This window comes from Lepisma saccharinum, chromosome 19, assembly GCF_977018435.1.
Source record: "Lepisma saccharinum chromosome 19, izLepSacc3.1, whole genome shotgun sequence".
Taxonomy (NCBI): domain Eukaryota; kingdom Metazoa; phylum Arthropoda; class Insecta; order Zygentoma; family Lepismatidae; genus Lepisma; species Lepisma saccharinum.
This window is the reverse complement of record NC_139247.1, coordinates 67,932,994-67,944,522: the sequence shown is the minus strand read 5'-3', so window position 1 is coordinate 67,944,522 and position 11,529 is coordinate 67,932,994.

The window sequence follows — 11,529 nt, the reverse complement described above, 5'->3', positions numbered from 1 at the left end:
GTTGCCAAGAATAATGTTCACTAATATTTATGTTAAATGGTTGAATCTCACCAGTGACATTCTCAAGTTCAAGTCCTGGGCTTGAGGATTCCATCATCAATTTCATCAAATTATCACTCAACCTCATGACGAGTTTTGCCAAAGTCTCGTAAATATACCAGGTGTATAAGCTTAAATCTGCTGTTTTGTAGTCAGAAAAACACATGGTTTGTTCATAGAAAGCAACAAGAAATTTATTCAAAGTACTTGCCCTCGCGAGCTACACATTTTGCCCACCTCTCGGGCAATTTGTGGATACCACGCCAAAAACAGTCCTCCTCTTTCGAGGCAAACCACTCATCAAGCCATGTTCGGACGTCTGCATACGAATCGAAGTGCTGCTCAGCGAGGGCGTGGCCCATCGACGAAAACAGATGGTAGTCGGAAGGGGCCAGGTCTGGTGAATAGGCGGGATGGGGTAGCACCTCCCAGTTGCGTGTCCCCAAACAGTTTTGGACCAGTCTTGACGTGTGCGATGGGGCGTTGTCGTGGAGGAAAATCAGCTTTTCATGTCTTTGTTGATAATCCGGCCTTTTGTCACACAGAGCAAGGTGCAATTTGATCAGTTGTTGGTGGTAGCTGTGGGCAGTGACAGTTTCACCAGGTTACAACAGCTCAAAGTAGACGATACCCTGTTGATCCCACCAAACACACAGCATCGTCTTCCACCCGAAGCAATTTGGTCTCGAGGAAGATGTTGATGGTTGGCCGGTATCAACCCACGATTTCTTGCGTTTAGGATTCTCGAAATATATCCACTTTTCATCGCCAGTCACAATCCGATGCAGGAAAGACTTTCTTTTTTGTCTGGCAAGCAAGATTTCGCATGTGTTTTGGCGTCTCTCCAGCTGCCGATCGGTCAATTCATGCGGCACCCATTTTTCGATCTTTTGAACCTTTCCCATGGCACGTAGATGCATGGAAATAGCTGCTTGGGTAACACCCAATTGCTCGGCAAGCATCTTTTGCGTTTGGGTATCGTCCTCGTCCAAAAGAGCCTGCAATTGATTGTCCTCAACCTTCCTGGGCCGATTTTCACGCTTCTTGTCGCTCAGGTCAAAATTGCCGTCTTTGAACCGACGAAACCAATCGCTGCACGTTGTTTCCGATACAGCACTGTCACCGTAGGCCTCCACAAGCATTCGATGCGATTCGGCAGCCGATTTCTTCAAATGGAAGCAGAAAAGCAGAGCTTCCCGCATATGCTCTTTTTCTGGCACAAAACTAGACATGCTTACCACAGGAACACTGTCTGTTGTTGTCTGCACGTGCTGACGATGTGCACTGATTCGTGTTGACAGATGTCCAACTCATACAAACACCAGGTATGGTGTGCCCATGGTAGCTTCATACGCTCACTAACGCCATCTATGAGCAAACAGCAGATTTAAGCTTATACACCTGGTAAGTACTAATATTTTGCAGGTTACGGTCTTTTAAACCTTTTATTTTTCTATTTAAAAGACAGGTTCAGCAGTCTATGCTCTAAAGCTTGTCAACTAGGAAGATGTTTAGTAAAAGGATTCCTGTGAAAGTGCACAGTAGAGCATAAAAGAGTTGAGATTTGTTTTCTTCAATCCTTTTTTGAGTTTGGAAGACAGGGGACGAGTGAACAATTATATTGCAGTTGCATTCTTCACTTGCACTCAAAGCTAAGGAAAACAAGACTTACAGACATTAGATTCTTTGACTGTTGGAGTAATGACAGCACTTTAATTCTCCAATCAAAGAGGAGAATACTCAACAACTTTTTCTATTATCTAATCAGTATCTCATTTATCAGTACATCAGTAACATTACCAATTATTTTAGTACAATATTTCTATAAATAGTTTGCAATTGAGTGCACATTTCTGCCATTTTCTAACTGTTCTCATGAATATTAAATTATCTTTCAGTAAAATACATTTCCAAATAACCAGTACATGGTTTCTTCAAACTGTCATACTGCTATCTACTGGCAACTTCTCAAATTACCAATATTCCATAAGCATGTGACCTGCATATTGACTTTCCACCATACGTTGTTTGGATTGACTGACTGAGTTTGAACTCCTAAGTCAACTCAACAAACAGGCTATTTGGGACCAGACTACTATTTAAAGTGGGATCCAAGCCATTATGTCTCTCCACCAGGTATCAAAACTTGGAACCCTTGATTACAAGCCATAGCTTTTCTGCCAATTTTGGCTAATCATGACGATGAGCACTCGCAATCCATGCCCGACCGGGATTCGAGCCCAGAACCTCTGGCATCATAGGACACTGTGATAAACACTCCACCATGGAGGTCGGTTCACACACACAGTTTCACACAAGTGAATATTTGGAGCTTTTGAGAGCTGGTGTTAGCTCTCACAGTGCTCTGCCGAGTTAATAACTTCACAGTATTTCTTGGAATAAGTAGATTTATGCATGTAAATAATAGTTTGAACAAAAAGTATTGAATAAAAACTTATCTTTATTTACAATTTATCAATCTGAAAATCCAGTGATAAGCATTATCTCATTACAGAAAATTGACTTCCACATTTCATCTTACAGTTTCTTACACTTCATTGCCATGTGGTTATTTGCAACCACTTTCATTTAAAACAAAATCTCTTTACTTTCATATGTAAACAAAACACATGTGATACAACAACACTTCTAATGTATTTGTAACAAAAATCACTCTAAAACACAATCAATGTTTGAAATACAATATGAATCCACACATATTTTTTGTAGTTATATCAAAAACTGTAACTACAAGCTGAAATCATACAGAGACCAACACCAACGGTACCAGAAGCTCCAAAATATTGTTGAATGACATAAAACCAGTCTGCAAGGTCATTTAGTAAACTAGAGGTATAAGTTAAAAGGCAAAGTTATGGAGTACACTCACAAAGACAACAATGGAGATGAACAACATCTTCAAGCATTAGGTCTTCAGTCACATGAAGCTACGGGAAGATCGACTGCAATTTGAGTTTCATAACTTGATCACAGAGGACTATGTTACCTGTTATTAGAGGTGTTAATGTTATTTCTAGGTACAAGAGTAACATCAATGCTAACTCTGCAATACATATCACCGGACTCATGTAGACAGTAATAATAATAAAAAATAATCATGTTGTAAGGGGAAATAACTATCATAAACGCCACAAAGAAATGATTTGGGAAAATACTCCACTCCATTTAAGTAAGAACATCAAAATGTATGCTGATGCAAAGATTTGTCACACTTTTTCTAATTTGTCTAATACGGAGAAACAATGCATATTGCTAACATATACCTAGTTGTAAATTTGTATTCATACATTAACTGACAATGGGTGGAGAGGGGAGAACACAATGTGCAAAGCCAGTAATTAAAACAAACTTTCAATTTGTAATAAAGCCGAGGCTCTAATATTTGTATATGTATTATATAAAAGAAAAGAAATATCTGTGGCACAGAACTATGTTTTAAAATTTTGATGCAATGAAAAGTTTAATGAATTGCGAAAACACTTTATAAATATATATATCTATATATTGCAGAACTTCATATTCTACAAGCCTTAGTCAAAAGAGTTATTTTTGAAATACTTGTTTAAATGCAAAATTTAATTTATACAGTTATGTCATTAAAAGATCTTGAACAAATCATGTAGATATTACATATCATATTAAGTCATCGGGACTGTCTCTAGCAATGTTGCGGAAATTACATTTTTAATCCAGTTAAAACTTCATGTTTTATTTATGCAGTGTCTTGGAGAATAATTTTAGTTGCTTCATTAGAAACTTAGCAATCGTACGTTCATTTATGCCCATTTTAGATGTTCCATAGTTTGCCCACCATATAATCATACCCTATAAGCTTAACCTCAGTTTCTTCAACATCATAAAACCAGCTCATCCCATTTTAGGTTGTCTTATCTCTTATCATGGAGCTTTTGCATTCATTGACACAAGTCTCAGTTAAAATCTGCACAAAAAATTTAATTTCATCCCCCTTCACATATTTTGAGGCATGTTTAGCCACACTGACTGCAAGTAGTAACATTCTTGTTACGAATAATTAAAAACTTACATTGTTTAAATGTTTTTATAAAAATGACAAGTTCCATTTCATGGTATAAAATTAATTTTCTGGGCTTGTCGTTGTTTCGTAAGCTCTGAAGTATGGAATGTTGAAAACATAATATTTTTCACTGCCTCTTAGTTATGCCACAATCATCAATATTCAAACTGCAAGTACAATGGGTTTTTATTTTCTTTTGTTAACAATTTACAAATTGTCATTCATAATCGTTGTTACTCCTTTGAAAAGACACAATAATTATGCACAAAGGACCAGTAAATTATTGTGTGCATTCCTACATAGCACAGATTATTGATTTTATACCACTTCTCTACTTCACCCAGAAGTTTACAAATCATTTTTTTTCTTTAAAAAAAAAGTTTAGTGCCATCAGCCCATTTTCCATCATCTTTCTTCTCTGATACTTTTCCAGCCGTGAAGAATTAACAAGCATGTACACAAAGATAAAAATGTGTAACTGTTTACTCAACAACAAAAGTCTACAACACTTGGCTAAATTATGCAACTGAAATTTTCTAAGAGAAAAGCCAGCAATCATATTATATCAAGAAAGTCTACAGCTAGGTACCTGAAACCTAAGTTATCTTCTGTGAAACTTAGATTAAACTAACGAGAAAGTCAATTAAACCCTAGTGACTAGCTACCCAGAAAAATCTATATACAGGATTCCCACCAACCACGGAAAGTCAGTGAAATTGACTTATGATCAAAAAATCATTGCAAAGTCAGGGAAACTGACCTACGGTAAAAAAAATCATTGAAAAGTCAGGGAAATTGACCTACAGCCAAAAAATCGTTGAAATAGTTTTTAAAAAATATACATAAAAATTTTTCATGTACTTGTAAAACATTAATTTGATGCAACAAATATATTAATCACAGAATAGTTGAGAAATGTATTTCAAATGTCTGGAAAAATATAGAAAAGTCAGGTAATTTGCTTTGGCAAAATGAGTGGGAACCCTGATATAGCTGAAAAATAATGATGAGCTGGAGTGGATCGAAGTGGTTGCAAACGAGACAAACACAGAAACGACAAATATTTGACACAAACTTAGGCCATGTATTAAAAATGTACATATTTTCAAAACATTTCTCAAGCCATCTTCATTAAGTAGCATACACGTAATATTCAAAATCCAAACGTTGTACCAGCAAACAATTTCTTTCATTAATTAAGTGCCCGAGCAAACGCATTTCAAGTCTGATAAAATTTACTGAACACATTTTTTTTTCTTTTTAAATTTAAGACACAGGACGGCAGAAAGACACCAGAAAGTTACCCCTTTTCAAAATCGACACCACACTTATGAAAAACACTTTAAAAAAAAAAGCATGCATTCACACATTTATTGAAATACATCCACGATAATGATTTGCATTAACAAAATCATAACACACACTCAATCAAATATCAAAACTCATGTAACATTGTTTAAAATGTTCTAATGTGTCAAAAGTTAATACAATTAAAGTCATGTACTGATTTATGACAAACTAAAATTATTAATACAATCAAAATTGCTAAGTACATTTCACTTGATTTGGGAGGGGAGATTTTATGCTGATGAATTTAGTCTCATTTTATCTCTGACAAGCACAAGAAATTTGACAAAGGGAAGAAGATGTGATACATGTTACTCAGCAGGCACTTTTTAGTGCATTAAGATAATAAATTAACAGTGATATCAATTAGTTTATTTTTCTATTCAAGAAAAAGTTTCTGCATTTTAAATTCATGTTTTAAAATGGACATTGTTATAAACAATACAATGATTTGTTAAAAATATAATATTTTCATTGCTCTTCTCCTACTGAATATACAAATAAATTAAAACAAATTATAATGCTTGTAATAATAATATTAGTAAAGCAAAACTGTTGCATATATCATGTGCAATACGATAGAATAGCTAGAGGCACATATTTTTGGTAAATAAAAAGGCAAAATTTCGGTACAAAAACTGAGTCAATTTCGGGTTCAAAAGCGGTAAATAAAATAAAATATCGGTGTTATAGCGGTGAAAAAATGGATGAAAAGTGGTGTATAAAAAGACATATTGGTTTTAAAATTGTGAAAATAATCCTAAATTTGATTTAAAAACTACACTTATTCCACAGAATTAACATTTCACTTCTAATAGCACATTTATGTAGTTATCAGAGTATTAAGTTTATTTCTGTGTAAAGGAGTCCATTTTTGCTTCTCCAATATTAACAGCAGAATTAATCAATTTTCCGGGAATTGCATAACTCTCAGGATAATTCGGCCTCGGAAGGTGTCGCGTCAGTGAATAAACCCTGAATTTCGTGTTTAAGAGTTAATTTCGCTTTTTGCAGTTCATTTCGCATTATTTCGTGACAAAATATGGTCACAAAATGCACCTCACACCTTTCAAAAACATGAAAAAGTAACACTACAATGTGTTTTTTCAAATTTCGTTTTTTTGTCAAAAACGAAATATGCATGCCCCTAAGAATAGCTTATTAATGTGATAGAAAACAACTGTTTTACCTCATAAGAACTAGAATGCAAAGAAAAATACACATTTCAAGAATGTTGATATTGCATATGTAAAAAAAAAAACTCTTCTAAAATGCAACATGTGAATGAATATATAATGTCTATGGTTGTAATGATGTTTAAACCAGTGATCTTCCAACATTTCTTCTAGAGTGAGAAATTTTCACTTTCTGTGAAACTTGTCATGTTCACAAGAGGCAGCGGTAGCGTTACAAATCATTTTTTTAAAAAATTCAATATGCATTCACTTATAGTACTCTTTTCATGTGAAACAATATATCAGCATGAGTAGTATTGCCCCCACGTGAAGGATGTCATTCACTTGCTCAAAGATCACCTGCAGGTTCTGACTGAAATCCAAAGCAAAGTTGGCGATTTACAGGCCATTTGCTTCCCTCAAATAAATATGAACATTCCAAAACCAGTTTCTAAAACAAAACCAAAGTGCAACAACCGTACGAGCTGGAAAAACTTTTCCAAGATGAGACATTGGATACAGAGGACAACACGGATGATGATCCTGACTGGAGCAAAACCCCTGTAGACAAAAGGCTACCAAAAATTAAAATGGATGTCCCGAGGGACCACAGGAAGAAAGGCTCCGCCAGCCAATGCATGTGCAGCAAGGAACATTGTTCGAGCAAACTTTGTCGTTGGAAGAAAAAAACCTTTGCTCAGAAAATTGCAGATGTAATGTGGAGAAATCTGTGAACAGAAGTACAAATGAGGAGACCAGTAACTCAACTCATCCAAGTGCACCCGATTCCACTTCAAACCGCTTAGGTAATGATACCCCAGTATTAACGTCACCATTGAAAGAAGAAAACCACAAGAATACACTAGCATGTATGTAACATATATCTCTAATGCCTCAAATATATTACTGTTGAGAAGTTAAAACTCAAGGTTTAAGAAGGAAAATTGAACTCAGTATACCCATGCATGATAAAATTTGTGTAAAGAATGCAAAAATAATAACAACTTATGCTACTGCATGCTTGAAATGTGTGCAAAGAAACTAAGAAATACTAAAGATATTTTACTTCAGTTCTCACACTAATAGAGGTATTAAACATAAAATAATACCAATATAAATACTCATTGTAATAAGATATCAGCTTTTACACAGGCAGACACATTATGGTTCGTCACTCCCAAATGATATTTCTGGGATTTTTATTTTCCCATTTATCTATTCATGCAAAATCAAACACTACAGACAATTTTTTAAAAAAAAAATATTTACTCACCCAAACACACACATATTTGCAAATGAAATTCTGTGACTGTCAGCTAATAATTAACAGTATTAACATTGGAATTTGATGATAATAATAATAATAACCATATGTTCAAAATCAAACCATCATACTTTGTATAACTAATCAAAGGATGATTGAAAATTAAATGTTGATTCAAACAAGTACAGAATTTTGTACACTGCTATAGACTTAAGATAAGCATACAGTCTTACATTGATGGTCACGCGTAAAGTTCACTTTTTTTTTTACAAATCATTCTTTCAATGTCCAAAGATGAGTAAATTTAAAGGATGTATTTTCTATTACAAGCAGATTAAATGCATTTTTGTGCTCAGCAAGTTTCACAAGTAACTATGCATTTGTGAAAGAAAGAAAAGAAACACTTCTCTTTTTCTTTTCAAGAGAAATGCATGTGTCCCACAAGAATGGTTGGACATTTCAGAAAGAATGGGAAACAGAGGAAGAGAAAAATCCACAAGTAGAACCAATGCATTTAATTAACCCTATTAAGAGCAAGGAAAATCTACAATGCGACCAACTTCACTTCAAATATTTCAGAAGAAAGAATATCTGTATAAAATCAGTTTCACTCAATGTATAAAAAAATTGAAAGAAATATGTAAATCATAAGAAAAATTACATGCATGAATTAGATAACTTAAAAGATAATAAGTTGGGAAACAAGAGTGCATCAACATTTAGTATAAAATGAAATTAAATGTTTCGTCTCACAAACATGAAATATTAAAAACGCAAATTACTGGTAAAAATATGTAACAGAACTTCATTTTTCAAAATGTGCAAGTTAAAACTGAACTCTAAAGTATCCAAAGCCTTCAGTAAAAAAAACTTTATTGGGTGATGAGTGATGATGCAAGTCACACCAGGCATTACATTGGCTAGCTATATACAATGGTGAGAGGCATGTCATAGGATGACAACGATTTTGTCGATGACTTGTTGCTGATGTTCACATGTTAACTAAACAAAAGTGGGTACACAAAGTGGACTTATAAGGAAAGTGTTAGGAGGGTGTTATTTGATGTAACAAACACATGTTGATGTCTTAAATTCATAGATTGTTTTAAACAACACAGTTTGTGACATAACTAGGGCTGAGCCGATAAAGATGTATCAGAAGAAGAAAATATCGGTTGAGATTTATTTACCGATACTTTTTTGGTATTTTTGTCTTTTGTGGGGTCCGCAAAAATGCCACCCGACATTTTAGAAGTCCTGGAAATTATGCAAAATTTGAAGTTTTCATTCATTTTGTGCCAGCATTGTGGGGAAAATGGATTGTGTGTGTGTGTACAAACCAGTTATTTTAATATTGTGATGAAATTCTCGACAATATAAATCAATATTATGAACGTTATAATTGTTAAAATTTTCAAGTATCGGTAGGAATTGTTGAGAGTATTGATATCGGTTCAAAGTGGCATCGACTCAACCCTACTTATAAGATGAAAGAATCATTCTGTTTATATGTTAAAATTCACAAAAAAGCACCTAACCATGTATCACATTTTTAAGGAGGGTTGGTTCAACTGGTTTATCAACTGTATTAACCAACAGGTAAATCCTGATGTACACAGTAGCAAGCGATCATGAGCAGACTCTACAGGATACGTTCATACTGGTGATTTCACACAAAAATAGCACAGCATATCATGAATCCCACATGTACCTATTCCATTCAATGGGTCTGCTACCACTCCTTGTTGGGAAAGCCAATGGTAAGAGGCCAATAGGAAGGCCAAGATTGAGTAACAAATATTTACATGATCCTGAAATAAATTGGTGAGGAGTGGAGTGAACTTATCCAAGATAGGGACAATAATCATCGGGTTTCGGAATGCAAGAGTGTTAGCAATGTTTTCTCTGTATAGCAGGACTAGCATAGCTAGCTAACATAGTACCCAGTGTGGCCACATCATCAGTAATCAGCACAGTAGGTCCCATTGTTATCTAACTTTCTAGGCAGGAAATGTACAGATCAAGTATTTTCTTGACCTTGCACTAAGAAGTACAAACACGCCCATGGATTATGCATACCTTATACTCAAAACCTTATTCACCTCATCCCTTCCGGTGTTAACAGCCCTTCCCATGCCCAGCCCGTTTCTCAATTACCAGATGTGCTACCTATGGACCTGTTCATACAAAAAATTCACCACACATCACCATACCAGAGTTCACGTGTGTTCTCACGTCATCTTCATGAATAAATGAAACAGCAGAATAAAAAAGTCAGCCTTTCCCAGAATCCCTTTGTAGGTCACATTTAAGACAACCTGATAACTGAAACCAGAGAATATAGTAGTTTTTTCTATATTATATATTTTTTAAAAAAATGTTACTAGGAAACTACTTTTAGCCAAGAAAAAAATTCATCAAACATATTTCATTTCTCCTTCAACATTATCACATTACGTTGCATCAAAATAACAACAAATGCGTTATTAACTGGTAGAAGAAGATATTATCTTACAGGTTAGATTTTTTCTTAACAAAAATAATGAAATTTGTGAACACTAATTATACTTTCCCAATCATATATGCCATCAAATTATAGAAGTTCATTAAACCTTTGCGTTGTACATATTATATATGAAAAAAAATACATTAGCACATGATGAAATTGCACAGTTTTGCTTACTAGTCATAATTACTTTACTCTGAACACGTGCACATATATTAAAATAAAACAAATAGTGAACAATTAATAAGTCAAACGTATCTTGTACTCATCTTAAGGAAGAAACAGGAAGCAATTATACAAGCAGAAATTTATTTAACTAGCTCACCAATTCTAAATATCAGTCTTATATAAAGAAAGGTTTCAACATGTAGAAGACACGAAAAAATCTACAATATGAAAAACGTTTGTACAAGTATTTTGATTATTGCACCAGTGGCACCAATTTACTTTTAAAAAAAACCTCACTGCCCAAAAATTGAACTTGAATTTGAAAAAAATGCAATTTTACAAACACAAAATTTGTTAGTATATACCTAAATAAAATAAAAAGTTTCAGTACACAGAGTTCACAACTTTTCGAGATTACCATAATATTTATTGTTTTATAACAGAACCCAATAATATGTATATTTATTCATGCTTAATGTATATATTGTACATAAACAAGCCATGTCATCTCACTAGTATTGGAGTGAATCTATTGTTATAAAAGCTATAAAAAAATAGAGCATTTCACTACATTAAACTTTAAAATTTTATGATAGCATGTGCAAAAGTAAGTAAGTATGATGCTAAGCCAATTAAATAAAAAGTGATTACTTATCACCCACATAATATAAAGAGATGTACTTTTAATTGGAGGAATGTCAGGATTTAAAATTGCAATCCACACATTTGGGCAAGTTTCCTTACAAATTCAACAATATCGTAAAGTATATGGCAGAAGATATTACTCACAGGGTAAATGGAGCCGTATAAACCTCTTAGTATATTTATTTCTTTTGTTTCCAAATGAATATTACTCATATTTCAAGATGTATGCTCTATTTTATATTAAATTGTTACAGAGCTATTAAGAACATCCCAAGGAGGGATTGTTAGTACATTTGAAGAACAAAATGCTGAAAAGTTGTGACTCGTG